This window comes from Aquarana catesbeiana, linkage group LG04, assembly GCF_042186555.1.
Source record: "Aquarana catesbeiana isolate 2022-GZ linkage group LG04, ASM4218655v1, whole genome shotgun sequence".
In the NCBI taxonomy this organism is placed as follows: domain Eukaryota; kingdom Metazoa; phylum Chordata; class Amphibia; order Anura; family Ranidae; genus Aquarana; species Aquarana catesbeiana.
Window position 1 is genome coordinate 324,302,669 of NC_133327.1, and position 19,272 is coordinate 324,321,940.

Below are 19,272 nucleotides of genomic sequence, written 5' to 3' on the forward strand. Positions count from 1 at the left end.
ACCGATATGGGTTTTTCTATGGCCGATGCCAATATTTAGAAATCGGGGCGGCCGAGACATGATGCCGCTTTTATTGGGCTGTTTTTTTTTTCCCCTTCATCTCATAAAATCTAACAGTTAGACCCCTTTCACACTGGGGTGTTTTTCAGGCGCTTTTGGGCTAAAAATAGCGCCTGTAAAGTGCATGCAAAACGGCTCCCCTGCAGTCTCAGTGTGAAAGCCCAAGTGCTTTCACACTGAGGCGATGCACTGGCAGGATGTTAAAAAAAAGTCTTGCAAGCAGCATCTTTGGAGCAGTGTATACCGCTCCTCCACCACTCCTGCCCATTGAAATGAATGGGCAGGAGTGGTGGAGGAGCGGTATACACTGTATACACGAAGCGCTTCAGCAGCGGCGCTACATGGGCGCATTTAACCCCTTCATTGGCCGCTAGCTGGGTTATAAGCACCCCGCTAGCGGCTGAATAGCACCGCTAAAATGACGGTAAAGTGCCGGTAAAACTAGCAGCGTTTTACCGTCAACGTCTGCCCGCTCCAGTGTGAAAGCAGCCTTAAGTAATAAGTGATACAGAAAATGTCTTACATTTAAACATTTATTAAACAAAACAAACCTCCAATCAGTTCACTTGTATGTATAATTTAGATTAAAAAACCCCAAAAACTATATCTTAAATATTAAATACACAAAAACAGGTAATCAAAACTTTTGGACGAAAAAAAATGGGCTAACTTTAATGTTTAGTTTTTTTTTTTTTAAATTCATTAAAGTGTATTTTTTGAAAAGACTGCTTGTTTGAAAGACTGATGCACAAATACTGTGTGACATAAAATATTGCAACAACCGCTATTTTATTCCCTAGGGTCTCTGCTAAAAAAAATATATATATAATGTTTGGGGGTTCTAAGTGATTTTCTAGCAGAAAATACAGGATTTTTACCTGTAAGTAACAAGTGTCAGAAAACATTTAGTCTTTAAATGGTTAAACTGAAAACTCCTACACATTGAGTTCAGTCCATTGATAAGTATAAACATTGTATCTCTTTGCTTCTTTTGTCAGACTTGGCAGGCTGCCCAGATAGGAGAGACAAGTCACTGCACTAGTCACTAGACTTCAGGCAACTTGCATTGACTTCTATTACAGAAGTCATTTGCAAGTCGCGCTGAAGTTTTAAATCGGCCTTTTTTAATCAGCACACTCGGCCGATGCCAATTAATTAAAAAATGCCAACAATTAGCATATATATGGGCCGGCCGATATATCGGTCAACCTCTAATTTAAAACAGTGTACAAAAAAGATTTTTGTCCTGTTGGGTAAAATCCATTTCTTGGAGTACATCAAGGGACACAGAGCAGGCTTAATTAATCATCGCCTGGGTTATTAGCCACCTTCAGATGAACGGACACGGTCAGACTGGAAGTCCTTCTCTATAAAACCCCATCCTCACGAGGGAAGCCTCAGTTTTGTAACAAGCAATACCCCCAAAAATAGTGGGGAGGAACGTTTGTGTCCCGTGATATACACCAAGAAATGGATTTTTATAGGTAAGGACAAAAATCCAGTTTTCTTTTTTGGAAATCACAGGACACAGAGCAGGCTTACTTTATCATGACCAATTGGGATGTCCCAAGGCACTACTACAGAGGGGAGGGAATTACAGCCACAGCTGCATGGCCCAAAGTTACACAACATCCATCAAGACACTACAATCAAATGCAGCAACCTCTGCAGCAGTTACATCCACCTTATAAAAAGTTGTAAAGCTGTGAATAGATGACCAGGTAAGCCTTGCATACGTGTTCCACTGAGGCCTGATGATAGATCGCCCAGGAAGCCCCTACTTGGTGGAGTGAGCCGCCACACAAAATGGTGGATTCTTGCCCTTCAACTATAGGCCTAATAATCAGCTGCCAAATCCAATGTAAAATAGTAGACTTAGTAGCCAGCTGACCCTTCCTAGAACCTTTAGACGAACAAACAATAAATTTGACTGACTAATAATGGCAGACGATTTCAAATGCACCCTTATGGCTCGTACCACGTCCAGTGTGTGAAGGGCCTTGTTCCCTGGTGACCTAGGCTTGGGGAAAAGAGACGGCAAAACAATGTACTGATTCAAATGAAAAGACTATACTACCTGTGGCAAAAAGGACGGAACAGGACAAAGCCACCTTGTCTTTATGGAATACAAGAAAAACCTCTGTACAGGAAAGAGCAGCCAATTCTGCCGAGGTAATAGCAACCGGGAAAACACTTTTCTGGTCAAAAGCATCAAAGGAATATCTTAAATTAGTTCAAAAGCAGCCTTTTGTAGGACTGACAATCAAATTCAGATCCCATGGAGGCAACGGAGGTCTAAACGGAGGAACCATCCAGGTAACCCCTCAAACAAATGTTCGGACCAATGAATAGCAAGCGACAGATCTCTGAAAATACACCTCTAAAGTTGAGATTTGCCCTTTTATTTGTTCTCAAGGCCAGCTTCAAGACCACTGCAGACTGAAAAAAAAATTCCACCCTTTTACATACTTATAGGGATGGAATCTTCTAGCCTCACACCAGGCTACGTAGGATTTCCAAGCCCTATGGTATATACACCTAGAGGCCTTCATCCTGGCCCTCAATAATGTGGGAATAAATGCCTTGGATACCCCTCTGTCCATCAAGACCCTGGCTTTAATAATCAACCTGTTAATGCCAGTGACTGTAAAGGAGGATGGCAAATTGGACCCTGAAGCAGAAGGTCCGTATGAATTCGATGTGTTTAGGGCCCGTCCACTGCCAGGTTTACAAAGCCCTCCTGGGCCAAGCTGGAGTGACTAGAATTACAGGTTTCCACCTTGATACTGTGCAATTGATGCTGAAGAAGCTTGATCAGAGGAAAAACATATATCAAAGAGAACTGATCCCCAGGCGTCACTAGGGCAAATGCTTGCAGACCCCTCAACCTGGACACAAATCTTAACCTCAGGTTGAACCTGGAAGCCACCAGATGCACATCTACAATTCCCCAACACTGGCAAAGCACCATAAAAACCTCAGAATGGAGGGACCATTCCCCTGGCTCAACCTCCAAATGCTGAGAAAATCGGCCTGACAATTTTCTGTGGATGGGGTGGAAACGAACTTCTGCCCAGGACAGAAGGAAATCCACCTCTCCCTGGGCTGCCCGACTCCTGGTGCCACCCTGATAATTGACGTATGCCACAGCTGCAGCATTGACTGTATTCTCACTGGAAGACCCTATAATAGATCTGTCCAATGCAGAAGCACCAAGCCAACTGCCGGTAGCTCCAATACATTGATGGGCAACAATTTTTCCTGTGGGGACCATGTCCCCTGTACTGAAAGAGGATTCAAACATACCTGCCCATCCTGACACACTGGCATCTGTCATCATCATTGTTGATGAGCGCCAGCAGGCTTCCAAGCGCACTTACCAATCCCAACGCAGGATCTGTCTGTAAAAGATCAAGATCCAATCTTCATTTACCACAGCAGGCCAAGTCTAACCAGACCTTCAAGGACTTGATCCCCACTTCTTGGGGGTCCACTGCCTTGGGCTTGTAAAGCACCCTGCCGGAAGCACCTTGGTCAGTAACACTGCACAAGGTTCCATATCCTCAGGGTCCAGCTCAGAAAGGACGCATTACAGGCAAAACCCCTCGAAAATTGATCATCCGCTGTAGCGAGGCCTGGGAACCAATTATCGTAGCACGACAGCTGCCTGACTGGATCCGGAATACCAGTCTCTTGATTCGTACAGGAAACCTTTGAGGAGCTGGCAAACTGTGTAGAAAACCACACATTAGTGACCATCACCTTCGACACTGGCGAAAAAAATGAGGCTTCCCTAAGGTGTTGGGGTTATATAGAGAAGGAATTCCTGTCTTTGATTGCCAGTGTCCATTCACCTGAAGGTGGCCATGATTAATTAAGCCTGCTCTGTTTCCTGTGATGTATGAAAAAGAAAAAACTTTAATACATTCAATGCAAACCTATTTTATACTTAAAGTGGAAATACACTCATTGATTTGACAGTTTCCCAAAATAGTTACATTCAAGGCTTGAGCTCACAACTAAACCATTAAGCCAACTGATCACATGTGCAGCACCATGACAACCACAGATCAAACAGAGCCTAAGATTGCAGCTTCCTTGGCTGTAAAGGGTAGGAGTGTTTAGTTCCACTTAAAATATGAAATGGTATACTATGTTATGAAATAGACCTGGATGAATTACCCTCTTCCTAGCAGTGCTGGGCTTTGCAAAAAAATGTTTTTTAGAATTAAAAAATATATATAAATAATTAAAAACATATCTGAAATGTGGATAAAAAAAAAGTTTCCCTTCAAAGTGAAATGAAGCAGACATGTTTTTTTATTTTAGAGATGTAGGCACTGTTACAATTACTCTGACCATGCCTAGATAAGGAATCACAGACTTGCAGAGGAGGAAGTCCAAATTCTTGTTCTCCATGATTATTCCTGGTCAAGGACTCTTTGTTGTCTCTCTAATAATGAAGCACCATTATGACATATCTGAAGTCTGCATCTTTGAAAATCAAGTCTTAATTTTGAATCTTAAAGCGGAGCTCCACCCAAAATAAGTTACCAAAAAAATTAAATTACCATACATCAACCCTAAAGCTTATTTAACAGACTAGTCTGCCTTCAGTTTCAAAAAAAATCTACGTATTACTTTCCTGGATTTCCCAGCACGTCTTATTAGCATTAGGGCACCCTAAGCTCTTTCTGATCTTAAACTTGCGCTTAGCTGAAAACGGGACTGGGTCAGAGGCAATTATGGATATTATGTCTGCTCCTCATCTTTAGTTCTGGTGCACCAAGAAATCACTTTCTATTGCCAGACCCCATCTTTAGTTCACTGGACTATTCTTGGCAGGATACCTGATCCTTACTTCACATCAGAGGTAAAATGTATTGTGATGCAAAGGTTGAGAAAGATACAACTTTTTTTTTTTTTTTTTGTGAAAGTGAGCTTAGTCCAACAGATGCAGGCTGCCTACCTATTCTGTTTCGGCCCCAATTGGGATCTCATTTTATTAGCTAGTTTTATGAAATGCTTAGACTTGAGAAATTATTATTTCAGGACTGCAAGTTGCTGAGCAGAAATCATCCAGGTAGTAAGAGATGCAACACAATTTTTTTTTTTATCACAAAGTAGCATTTAAGGTTTAAATGTTTAATTTTAAACAGACTAAGCAACTGCAACCAAACTGTTCCTTAACTGCAAAAGGAAAAGTAAGTCCCATATTTCTGCTTACCTAAATGGGTGTTAAACCTAATCGATCTTCCACACAATAAAAAACTAATTATATCACCAATTTTCAGTTTACTGAATGCATCTACTTCTTTTCCTTAAGGTTGGTAACAAAATTACAGTAACATGATAGAACTTTATAAAATGAAAGCAGGGAGAAACTAAGAGTAATACATTTTTAAAATACAACTTTAATAATTGGCATACAAATGCTGTATCTCTCCTAAAGCAGTGGGTAGAGGGTACAATAACACAATTTTATATATAAATTAATGAATGGCCCTGGTACATGTAAACCACTTCACTTTTAGTTAGTGCAACATTCAGGGCCCATTTCTGCATTGCGGAAATGTACGTAATACAGTCCCTGACAAAAGTCTTGTCACTTGTGTACAAATTGACCTGAAGTGCCGCTAAAATATATTTCTAATCAAGATTTTGTTACAAGAAATGGGTCATTTTAATCCCAACAGCTTTTGTAATAATGTTTCAGTGCAAAACGAAACTGACAAAAGGTATTCTAATATTCACAGCTTGGTAAAGCCCATTGAGTCAATTTTTGCCAAGACATAAGTGTTGTTGCCTTGTTATATGAGCTTCACCTGTGACTAATAATGGATCAATTAGGTCTCAGGTGTGTATAAAAAGAACACCAGTACACTAGACCTTCTCAACTGCAACTAGACCTCTGCAAACATGCCTAAGATTCACCCGGAGACTAAAGTGTTGATTATCAAGAGGCTGAAGACCAGATCCACTGCTGATGTGGCAGACACCTTCAATGTGTCTCAGCGTCAGGTTCAGAGGATAAAAAAAAGATTTGAAGAGACTGGAGACATTTTGGACAAGGCCAGGTCAGGCCGACCCCGCAAGACAACTGCTCGAGAGGACCGTTTGTTGGCTCGAAAATCCAAGGCCAGCCCATTTTCCACTGCAGCAGAGCTCCACAAGACCTGGTCACCTGAAGTCCCTGTGTCAACCAGAACAGTTTGTCGGATTCTGTCTCGAAATGGCCTCCATGGTCGAATCAGTGCCCATAAGCCAGCACTAAACAAAAGACAATTGAAAAACCGTGTGGCATTTGCCAAGGGCCACAGCCTGCTAAAAGGATGTACTCTGGAAAAGTGGCAGAAGGTGGATTTTTCAGATGGATCTTCTGTTGAATTACACCACAGTCGCCGCAAATATTGCAGGAGACCTACTGGAACCCGCATGGAGCCAAGATTTACCCAGAAAACAGTGAAATTTGGTGGAGGCAAAATCATGGTCTGGGGTTACATCCAGTATGGGGGTGTGCAAGGGATCTGCAGGGTGGAAGGCAACATCAATAGTCTAAAATACCAAGAAATCTTAGCTACCTCTTATATTCCCAACCATAAAAAAGTCCAAATTTTGCAGCAGGATGGTGCTCCATCGCATACTTCCATCTCCACATCAAAGTTCCTTAAGGCAAAGAAGATCAAGATGTTGCAGGATTGGCCAGCCCAGTCACCAGACATGAACATCATTAAGCATATGTGGTGTAGGATGAAAGATGAAGCATGGAAGACGAAACCAAAGAATATTGATGAACTCTGGGAGGCATGCAAGACTGTTTTCTTTGCTATTGCTGATGACTCCATCAATAAATTGTATGAATCCTTGCCAAACCGCATGGATGCTGTCCTTCAAGCTCATGGAAGTCATACAAGATATTAAATTTGGATCTCACAGCACCACTACTTAATTTGCTGACATATTTTTGGATTTTCAGTAAAGTTGTTCAATTTCTGTATAGGCGACAAAACTTTTGTCTTGCCAAAATTTGACCTGTCTGTCTTGATTAAATGATAAATCTTTTTTCAGTGAAACTAATTTATTTCAGTGCATTAAACATAATTTGGGAGGGCTTTAGCTTTTCATATGAGCTATTTCTAACACCAATTGATTAATCAAAAGTCAGGTTAATAGCAGGAGTTTCTACAAAATAGAGAAGCGACAAGACTTTTGTCAGGGACTGTATGCATAGTTTTTATTGACTTTTGTTTTTCTTATATGTGGCATTGTGACGATAAGTCAACAGGGCCTTTTGGAATCTTATACAGATGTGGATCCTGCTAACCTATAAGTCCTTTTTTTCTCAATATGTACATTTGCAGTGAGGGGTGGGCAGTTTGCTCTGTATATAACGTGTCTTACTGTATCAATGTCTGTCGCTTTAAAAAAGGTTTGTAATAACAAACTTGGAAATTTTTTTTTTTAAAAAGGAATATTTACAAAATAGTAAACAAAATCTGTAAAAAATAATTATTACAGACATAATACAGTCAGTGTGCGGTGTGGTCGCACATGGCAAACCTGATGGTAAAACCTTACTTGTAGTTTTCCAAAGCTCTGCCAAATCTCAAAATACCACTTACTAGCCCGAACAGGCAATGTAACTTACAGTAGACCTAAATTCTTTTGCCCAACAAAGCTATTTTACAGTTACCACTGTATTATGGTGGTTTTCTAATTGGAGAATAGGGGATAAGCAGGAGCGTAAACATTCACTTTAAATTTCACAATGCACTATTTTTTTTTTTTTTTAGGTGCACTTTACCCCCAGTCTACATTACAGCTAGTTTCACATATATGCGGCTGCAGGAATGAGCATAAATCGCACATTCCCACACCTGCAGGCAAACAGCGCTGAAATTAAGCAGCTTAGTTAGCACCCTTGGCATTTTTAATGGCACCCCCATGCATCTAAGAATGCATCTCGTTTTCCGGTGCAAGAAATCGCATGGTGAAAAAGCACCATGCGATTACCGTGTGGCTGCGATTTAAAAAAGATGTAGGAACCTTTTTCCCCATTTCTTGCAGGTATTGCAGCCCATTTAAAATAAGTGTAAAGAGATATCCACGCTTAGTACATAAAATAGCAAAAGCAGCTGAGCACTATAACCCAGATATCAGGCACAAAGAGGATTATCAAGAGACACTGACCAGTCATCAAGAATGATCGTGTCCTTGGTCCTCTAGCATCAGATCATCCAAAAGTCATTTTCAGAGGGGCATCTAACCTAATGAATACGGTAGCACCAATGTTCCTAATCCCCCTACCAGACCCACCTTTTTTGGTGATCTGAAGGATTACCATCTCTGTGGGAAGTGTCAAGCCTGCAGAATCAACACACATTGAGGAAGGAAGATTACTGAATTCACTTTGGTGGGTACAGGAGTCACTTACCCTATTAAGTCCTTAATTTCATGTACAACCAAGTGTGTTGTTTACCTTCTCAGGTGCCCTTGTGGCCTAGAATATGTAGGGCGTACTATTCATATGCTACATGTCAGGTTGGCGGAACATATAGCCAACATCAGAAAGCATTTTGACAAGCATAATGTTTCAAAGCATTATGCTTTGAAACATAATCGGGATCCCAAGGGCACGTGTTTCTGTCTGTACAAATAGCCCTCATAATTCTAAGTCCCACACCAATGATTTAACAATCCATTGCCAGTGACCAGTACAGGTTATGTAAGCTGACTGTCAATTGGCAGGAAACAGTACTCTCTGCTATATAATTCAGAAGATGAGGCATTATGTAAAGCCAGGGGCTGGAATAGGTCTAATGTCTAGAAAAAGTACTTGCAGGTACACCCCTCTGTGTTTGAGATATGTGCAGTTCATCTAATGTTTAGCTACATGCTAAAAAGCTTATAAGCTATTGTATTTTTGACAGAGAGACGTATATTGTTTAATACATTTGCTATTTCATTACATACTACAACCCAATGACAATTGAAAGATAAGAGCTATTTGAGATCATTTTTTCTTTCTTAACAGGTGTGTAATGTAGTCATGGCCACTACGACTGCCAAGTATGCACAAGGGAAACATATCCACAACGCAATTACCTTGCAATGCAGATGGGATTTTTAATCTCTCTGGGATGATAAATAGACTAACATATGGCTGCTTCATGGTGCCATAGTACTGAGGAAATTGTAGAATTAAATAAAGCTACAGTATGAGTGAACAAACTGGTAGGCAGAAAAAAAGGAACATTACAATAAACAGGAACAATGCACGGATATGAATAGTGATTGTAGACATAATACTTAATGTGAGCCCTCTTGCCACGGAAGCTCAGACACCAATATCTTTACGATCAGAATGTTACCTAGCATTCTATTATCTTTGAGACGCCAGCACCAAAACATCAGCACTCGTTTCATTATAGTTTCTTAATTATTTTTAGCCTAAACAGGCAATGAACTTACAGTGGACCTAAATTCTTCTGCCAAGCTAAGCTATTTTACAGTAACCCCTGCTATCATGGTGGTTTTATAAAGTTAGCAATAGGGGATGAGCAGGATAGATTCTGAATTAAAATCTGAAAGCATTCAAAGACATTTGACAGAAGTTATTAAAGAAGTCAGAAAGTTTCTTCTTTAACTGCTTGCCGACCAGCCACCGCAGTTTTACTGTGGCAGAATGGCAAGGCTGGGCGAAACTACGTTACTTTATGTTGCTTCGTCTTTCGGCCACTAGGGGCAAGCACGCACCGCCCGCGTGTGCCCGGAGCCGACGCGAGTGCCTGGTGGCCGCGATGACCGCTGAGCACCGCAGTCGCTCGTGACAGAGCGAGAACCGGGATCTGTGTGTGTGTAAACACACAAATCCCGGTTCTTTCAGGGGAGTAGAGACAGATTGTGTGTTCATACTAAATATAAACACCGATCTCTCTCTCTCCTCCTAGACAGTAATACAGTGCATTTTTACAGCACTGATCACTGTATACTTGTCAATGGTCCCAAAAATTTGTCAAAAGTGTCCAATTTGTCTGCCGCAATATCGCAGTCCCGATAAAAATCGCAGATTGCCGCCATTACTAGTAAAAAAAAAAAAAATAATAAAAATGTCAGAAATCTATCCCCGACGCTATAACTTTTGTGCAAACCAATCAATATACGCTTATTGCAATTTTTTTTACCAAAAATATGTAGTAGAACACATATCGGCCTAAATTGAGGAAAAAATTTGTTTTGTTTTTTTTTTTTTTTTAAATGTGAGATATTTATTATAGCAAAAAGTAAAAGATATTGTTTTTTTTTCTAAATTGTCACTCTTCTTTTGTTTATAGCGCAATTAAAAACCGCAGAGATGATCAAATACCATCAAAAGAAAGCTCTATTTGTGGGAAAAAAGACATACATTTTGTTTGGGTACAGCGTCGCATGACTGCGCAATTGTCAGATAAAGCGACGCAGTGCCGTATCGCAAAAAATGGCCTGGTCATTGAGCAGCCAAATCTTCCAGGCCTGAAGTGGTTAATCAAAGTTCGTGTACATGCACTTCTTTGCATAGCTCTTGAATCTCAGATTTCTGAAATAAAATTAGGATCAATGGGGCAATCTGCAGAAAATGTCCTATGTAGCAATTCCATTAATCACCAGATTATGATAGGTCAAAGATATTTGTAATAGTGGTTTGCACTCCCCACAGTGCCCTTTGTTCTACAACATACATCATGGGACACAGTCCATCCTAAGTCTTCAGTGTAGGATAGAGAAGTGTGAACCAGTAATAGACATTTGATCAATCTGAGGTTGTTCCTCAGAGCAAAGCCTTTGACGACTTAAGATGGACTGTGTCTTATAACATACTGGCCAGCGCTCTATCTATTTGAGCGGTCGCTCCTGCAACATAACAGATTTCAACTTTACCATACAAGTCTATTTCTATCTAGTTGTGTGTGTGAAGTTTGAATGAACGTGGTAGCTACCTGTATCTTGACGTTGTCAAATTTTAAACGAATGTGGTGTAGGTGCAATTTTATCTAATTGTTGGATTTGAATTCATTTTTTTCAATAAAGTTTTTTTTTTTCTATCACTGACTGTTTCTCTTTGAAGATTCACTTTGGATTCTTATCCACGTTCTATATAGCAGTGGTCATCAACCCTGTCCTCAGGGCCCACTAACAGGCCAGGTTTTATGTATTACCTTGGGGAGATGCAGACTAGAATACTGCAATCACTGAGCAGCAAATGATATTACCTGTGATGTATTTCAGTTATCTTGCAAATCTGGCCTATTAGTGGGCCCTGAGGACAGGGTTGATGGCCACTGCTATATATGGTGTCACCAGAATGACTGGAACCCCCCCTCCGAATCCTGCGCACCAAATGCGGAAGGAGAGGGATCAGGGGGAAGCATAAACCAGGGAGTACTGGCTCCATGGAACTACCAGAGCATCATTGCCAGAGGATCCCGGGACACAAACTGCTGTAGCTTGTTGTTGAACCTGGATGCCAATAGGTCGACCTCTGGCCATCCTCAACGTTGGCAAATTTCCTGGAACACCCCTGGGTGTAGGGACCATTCCCCGGGCAGATCTGCTGGCGGCTGAGATAATCTGTCTTCCAGTTCTCTACTCCCGGGATATGGAGCACCAAGATCCCTTGGGCCCTATAACCGCTTACACTGCGGCAACATGGCTCGGCTGCGAGAATCACCGTCATGTTACGTCGGTAACATAGATAGCCACTAGGGGCGCGTGCGTACGCCCCCCTGCACGCCCACGGAGCCAATGCGAGTGTCCAGCGGTCACGTTCCCTCGTGGCACACGAAGAACTGGGATCTGTGTGTGTAAACACACAGTTTCCAGTTCTCAGAGGATAGAACAGACAGATCGTCTGTTCATACAGAGTATGAACAGCGATCTGTCATCTCCCTTGCACAGTCTCATCCCCCCTTCAGTTAGAACACACACTAGGACACACTTAGCCCCTTCACTGCCCCCTAGTGGTTAACCCCTTCCCTGCCAGTAACATTTTTACAGTAATCAATGCAATTTTATATCATTGATCGCTGTAAAAATGCCAATGGTCCCAAAAATGTGTCAAAATTGTCCAACATATCCGCCATAATGTCGCAGTCCCGATAAAAATTGCAGATCGCCGCCATTACTAGTAAAAAAAAAAAAAATAATAATAAAAAAGCCATAAAACTATCCCCTATTTTGTAGACGCTATAACTTTTGCGCAAACCAATCAATATACGCTTATTGCTATTTTTTTACCAAAAATATGTAGAAGAATACATATTGACCTAAACTGAGGAAAAAAATATTTTTTTTATATATATTGTTTGGGGATATTTATCATAGCAAAAAGTAAAAAATAGTTTTTTTCAAAATTGTCGCTCTTTTTTTGTTTATAGCGCAAAAAATAAAAACCGCAGAGGTGATCAAATACCACAAAAAGAAAGCTCTATTTGTGGGGAAAAAAAAGGACGTGAATTTTGTTTGGGAGCCACGCCGCACGACCGTGCCAGTTAAAGTGACGTAGTGCCGAATCGCAAAAAGTGCTCTGGTCTTTGGGCAGCCAAATGGTCCAGGGCTGAAGTGGTCAAAAACTCAGTACTGGTGCTAGGACCTTTGTGAACACCCGGGGAGCTGTGGCAAGCCCAAAGGGTAGAGCCACAAACTGAAAATGACGTTCCTCTACTGCAAATCGCAGGAACCTCTAATGAGGCTAAAAGATAGGTAAGTGTAAATACACATCCTTTCGATGGAGGCTAGAAAGTCTCCCATCTGGAGCGAGGCTACAACAGAGTGGACAGACTCAATCCAAAATTACTGGATTAGTAGATACTGGTTCAGGGATCATAGTTCCAAAAAGGGCCTTGTGTCCCAGTTTGGTTTTTGAACTGTAAAAGCGTTTGAATAAAACCGCGTGCCCCTTTCGGATACAGGAACCTGTACAATTACTTCTTGATGCACTAAATGATGTAGTGCCTGAAACAGCAAGTTTTTTTTTTTTGAGGATCCGAGGGAACGCTGGATCTTAGAAACCTCTGAGGGGGAACACCCCATAACTCCAGCTTGTAACCGCGAGATATAGTCAAGGCGATCCATTTGTCCTAAACCACTGTTCTCTAAATGTCCGCAAAGTGCAGCAGCTTTCCCCCCACCCGATAGAGTGGGGGTGTCCCCTCAAAAGGAGGGCTTGGTGCCGGGTTTAGAAGAGCTTTGGACCCAGGGCTTTTTCTGGCTCTGGACTTGCGGCTTGCCCCTGGCTCTAGCGCCCCGTTGGCAGCGGAACTGCCTTGGCGCTGAGACACCTGAGGAAGCAGTCCCTGAGGTTTTAAACAGGGGACACCTGGAGCTTCTCTTTACAGGAAGTAGAGAGCTCTTCCCTCCGGAAATCTTTTGGATATATCTGTCCAAATCATCACAAAACGTTCCCCATGAAAGGGGAAACATGAGAATAACTTCTTACAAGGAAGCTCAGCTGACCAGTTCTTAAGCCACAAAAGTCTGCGCATATGTAGAGACAAGAGATCCAAACGAGAATAGACAAAGGAAGAGGCGCCTCTGGGTGCAGAAGTATAACAGGTTTAATGGCATAAAAGGTAAATAACTCACATTTGAGAGGTAAAAATAGGCATGTAGTATGTCCCATACAAATGTGAGTTGTTTACCTTTTATGCCATTAAATCTGTTATACTTCTGCACCCAGAGGCGCCTTTCCCTTCGTCCATTTACAGTGTACTGGAACATTGTTTCTGTCCCCATATGATGGCTTCTCTGAGTGCTGGATTCCTATACCTCTCTTATGGTCTGTGGACTTTCTTCCATACTTGCTGGACATCGACACATATCTTGTATTTTTTCCACTCCCCCCCACCCCTTTACTTTATGTCTCATTACCTGTGGGATAATTTGGGTTCAGTTCCTTGCGCACATACTTGTCTAATTGAGCCAAACAAGAAACCTGCTGTATTGAATCCTTTAAGGCATCAAAAGCAAAACACAGCACTCGAGGAATATCTGTCTTATTTTCAGCAAGATCATCCTCCTGGTTAGGCCTGTCAGGCTGTCTGACCTGATCCTTTACGGACTGGCAGATACCAATTGCTGCACCAGCTGGCTGAATAGCTGAACTGGCCAAAGAAAAGGAAGCCTTTAATAATGACCCCAGTTTTTTGTCAACAGGGTCTTTCAAGCCCTGTGCATTATCCACCGGACAAGTTAAGCTCTTGTTTAAAGAAGAGACTGCTGCATCTATGGCTGGTATGCTCCACTTCCTAATGAACTTTTAATCCATGGGATATAAAAGGGAAAACCTCTTATGCCGCGTACACATGGCCGGACTTGCCAACGGGCTAAACTCCATCTGCATTTCCGACGGAAAGATTTAGAACATGCTCTATATCGGAGTCCGTCGGAAATGTCGACAGAAAAAGCTTTCGGTCGGACATTCCGACCGTGCGTATGCCCCATTGAACTTTTTCTGTCGGGAAGTCAGGCCGTGTGTACGCAGCTTTAAGAGGAACAAAAATCCTGTCAGGATGTTCCCAATCAGCATACAGCAACAATGGGTGTAAGGGGAAAGCCTGTGCGGCCTGAAGAGGCCTCAGGGACCCCAAACAAGAGGCAACTTAAAGGCAGAACGAACCATCTCGGTAAGAGTCTGGATCAAAAGACTCTGTGACTGAGAGTCTTTATAACACACCTCATAAATCAGTCAAAGAACGGATTGTTCCAACCACCCTCAAGCAAGGCATCGTCAAACCCCTGCTAAAGAAACCTAACCTCGACCCAAACTACTGCAGACCGATAACAAGCCTCAACACCATCTCCAAGATTATGGAGAAAGCAGTAGTACAACAGCTACAACGCCACCTGGACACACACAAACTCTTGGACCCTCTGCAATCAGGCTTCCGCCCAGGCCATGGCACAGAAACAGCACTTCTCAAAATATGGGACGATGCCCACAATACTCTACTCGTCCGCCTCACAGAAGTAACAGGAGCCACAGATTCTGGTCTACAATGGTTCGCATCCTTCTTAGGAAATCGTTCTCAGACAGTGAAACTAGGAGCATTCACCTCTGAAACCCACACAATCTCCTGTGGAGTCCCTCAAGGTTCACCCTTGTCACCAGTGCTCTTCAACATCTACATCCACCCACTCCTCAAAATGATCAGAAAATCAGACCACTTCTTCCACTCATATGCTGATGACACTCAACTCTACTTTCGCATCACCGGACAAAAAGACCATCATCAGCGACTAGAAAAATGCCTCACTTTGATAGACGACTGGATGATCACTAGCTTCCTCAAACTCAACGGATCAAAAACAGAGCTTCTTCTCCTACACGCTAACCAAAATTCCAAAACCAAGGCCCCATGGACACCTCCCACTATCTTTGGACAGACCATCTCTGCAAACACCAAAGCCAAGAGTCTCGGAGTCATCTTTGACTCAGAAATGTCAATGGATGCACAAATAGGATCAGTAGTCAGCGGATCTCACCATCTCCTCCGCCTGCTATGTAGACTCACAGAACCAAAGCGCACTCCACAGGGGTGCAACTCCTCTAACGGGACTTTACTGTAGGGTCACCTCTAATAAAAGGTATGAAAATAGTAGGATTTAAAAAAAAATTATTAATATTTATTGAAAAATCTGTATAAAAATCATTGACATGACCTAACAATACATAAATTAAAATGGATGCACGTAAGTGAGGAAAAAAACAATATATGAGACAATGACCAATTGTAATGATACAGGTAGATTGAGCACCAATAATCATAAGACCCGACGTTTCGAGGTAAGCAAGGGGTTGACCTCTTCTTCAAGGGTAACGACAATTGGTCAAGAAGATTATTTAATCTAAAAGGTTAACAGAAGCAGAACAGGAGTAAGTGGACAAGAACATATCTCAGACATTCAGATCAAAAACAGCAGAGAGTATGTAGTTTACATTGCATGAATCATTTACAGTGATTACAACACTTATTCATTTTTAGTATGTGTATATAAAATATACTGACCACTCAAGTTCATCTGAAAATTTCCATGAACATTCTCAGCATCCAGTAGGAAGTAATGCCATCCGTCACGGCCACACAGGGGTCCAAGACCAGAAATCAGAGGGAGCAATGCAAACTACATACTCTCTGCTGTTTTTGATCTGAATGTCTGAGATATGTTCTTGTCCACTTACTTGCGCGCTTACAACTCATCCAAAACACGGCGGCAAGACTGCTAACAGGAAAAAAACCCTGGGAATCCATTTCCCCATCCCTGAGGAGTCTACATTGGTTAACCGTAAAGAATCGGATGACATTCAAGACCCTCTGCCTCACCCACAAATGCATACAAGGAAACGCTCCTCAATACCTGCGAGAGAAAATAAAACACTACACACCCAATCGCAGTCTTCGATCATCTAACCAAAACCTCCTCCTCATTCCCAAATACCACTACAAATCAAAAGGCAGAACGAAGATTCGCAGTCCAAGGACCAAGGCTATGGAACGCTCTTCCGACTTACATCCGCATGGAAGAAAACTATCAGGCCTTCAGAAAAAAACTCAAGACCTACCTCTTCTAAGAAGCTGACAACACAGAACGGATCTAGTGCCTTGAGGTGATTCAGCTCATATTTGCAGCGCTATATAAATCATTCATTCAAGACACCAACTGGATATCTTCTTTTTTAAATCAGATTTTTTAAACTTATTTATAAAACATACAAAGAGAAAAAACTCTTCCTTAAAACAAAAACAAAAACATACAGCAAATTACATTGTCAAGGACATATTATTATCCAGATATACAGTTTTGATTACTTCTCCTGTATTATTATGGCATATGTGAGCTTACAATCAACTTTATAAAGACAAATCTCTACATATCCATATCAATTTCTGCCATATCCTGTATTTTCTACGTTTAGTAATTGTGTCCTTTTAGTACTTTGTACCCCTACCCCGCTCCCGGCCCTGAAAAGGACAATCGGTCGGTGTAGAGGTACCCCTCCCTCCTAAACAGTGGGGGGAGGATTCCAGTGTTCTTTCTTTAACCAATATGTAAATAAACCATATAACTCGTCACTGCAGAGTTATAGGGCGTACACACGGTCGGACTTTGTTCGGACATTCCGACAACAAAATCCTAGGATTTTTTCCGACGGATGTTGGCTCAAACTTGTCTTGTATACACACGGTCACACAAAGTTGTCGGAAAATCCGATCGTTCTAAACGCGGTGACGTAAAACACGTACATCGGGACTATAAACGGGGCAGTGGCCAATAGCTTTTACCTCTTTATTTATTCTGAGCATGCGTGGCACTTTGTCCGTCGGATTTGTGTGCACACGATCGGAATTTTCGACAACGGATTTTGTTGTCGGAAAATTTTATCTCCTGCTCTCCAACTTTGTGTGTCGGAAAATCTGATGGAAAATGTCCGATGGAGCCCACACACGGTCGGAATTTCCGACAACACGCTCCGATCGGACATTTTCCATCGGAAAATCCGACCGTGTGTACGGGGCATTAGACAACTTCTCATCAAGAATATTATGTTAGATTGATCCACATTCTGAGTCTCTATATCACCATATCACCCTGTACCCACCTAGCGTAAACAGCCCCCTACCTCAGACAAGTGGAGCAGGGGTCTGTGTCCTGCCACCAAGTATTTTATTTTGGACCAGTTGGAAGGGAGCCAGACCAGGTACCTCCAGTCAAGGATCCTATATACGTTCAAACTTTGCTGGGCTGCCTCTGTGCTGGTATGTTAGTTTTTCCCTCAATAGAGTGTCATTTATGGTATTAACCCATTCTGAGTGTGTCGGCGGTGATATCGCAAGCCATTTTTTAGCAATAAGTTTTCTGGCAATAAACAATATTCTGGTAATGGCTATATAAGTGTGCGGTGTATATAGTTCCTCGTCTAACCATCCCAACAGACACAGCTTGGGATCAACCACAAATGTAAGGTTCCATATTTCATTTATAGAATTGATTTCAGACCAGTATCTTTGTAATTTTGGGCACTTCCAGAGCATATGCACAAGTGTACCGTTATCTATCTTACAACGGGGGCAAAAAGGGTCATCTCTTCTACGCCATTTATGTAGCTTATATGGGGTACGGTAAGTTCGGTGTATAATAAATAATTGTGTAAGTTTTTGGGAGGAAGAGAGAGATACCTTGGGTACATTCTCCATTATATTAGACCATTCCTCATCTGTGATGTGACCTATATCTTCCCCCCAACTTGTCATGCATTTTAATGACATAGTCTTGGATACCTGCATTATTAGGGAGTCATATATAGATGATATTTGTCCTTTCCTAGACATTGAAGTTACTAGTTGTGCGAGCACCGTGGGTCTAGTTAATTCCCATTTGGATATTGTAGCTTGCGCTGAGATGGCGTGCCTAAGTTGTAAATACTGAAAAACCACAACATTTGGTATGCCATATTCTTCCCTTAGGGATTGGAAGTCCCGTAAGAGTCCGCCCTAGTATAGCTTCTGAATATACACCACCCCGCTCCTAGACCACGTAGAGAAGCCCTTTAATTTACACAGTTCGGGAAAATTGCTATTGTTCCATATACGAGACCATTCAGATTACCCTTCATAGCGAAAATGATGTTTGGCCTTATTCCATATTTTATCTATAAGCACCATAGTTTGGTATTCAGGTACTCTGCGGAACTCTCCTGCTTCCAAGCACTCCACAAGGCCCCCACTCGAGAGTAAAGTGCGTATTATATTACCCATAGGGTCAGATGATTCTAAACTATGCCAACCCATTAGGTGCTGTAATTGGGCCGCTATAAAATAATAGTATGGGTTCGGGACTGCTAGCCCGCCCAAGTCCTTTGCCTCCTGTAATGTTTCCAATTTAATATGCGGCACCTGTTTCCTCCATATCAAGGAGCGAAATACGGTGTTACATTTTTTGAATACATGGATAGGAATCCATATAGGGGCGTTGTGGAGCGCATACAAAAGTTGTGGACCCCAGACCATTTTTATCAGGTTACATCGGCCTACTACCGAAAGGGGAAGTTTAATCCAACTAGCTGTTTTAACTGGATATCTTCAGAAGCAGACTCATCTGCCAGGCCCTCCACAGAATCCTGAGCTTTTAGCCCTTCCCCATCCTCAAACCATTCCTGCTCCAAACTAGGGGGCTCAG

The 19,272-nt window shown here is 42.0% G+C and overlaps 1 protein-coding gene across 2 annotated transcripts in view; it reads right to left on the reverse strand.

Annotated features, from left to right (window-relative positions):
* Positions 1 to 19,272, reverse strand: part of UBE3D (ubiquitin protein ligase E3D) — a 341,867-nt gene that overhangs the window by 122,716 nt on the left and 199,879 nt on the right. The gene's annotated exons all lie outside the window — the stretch shown is intronic.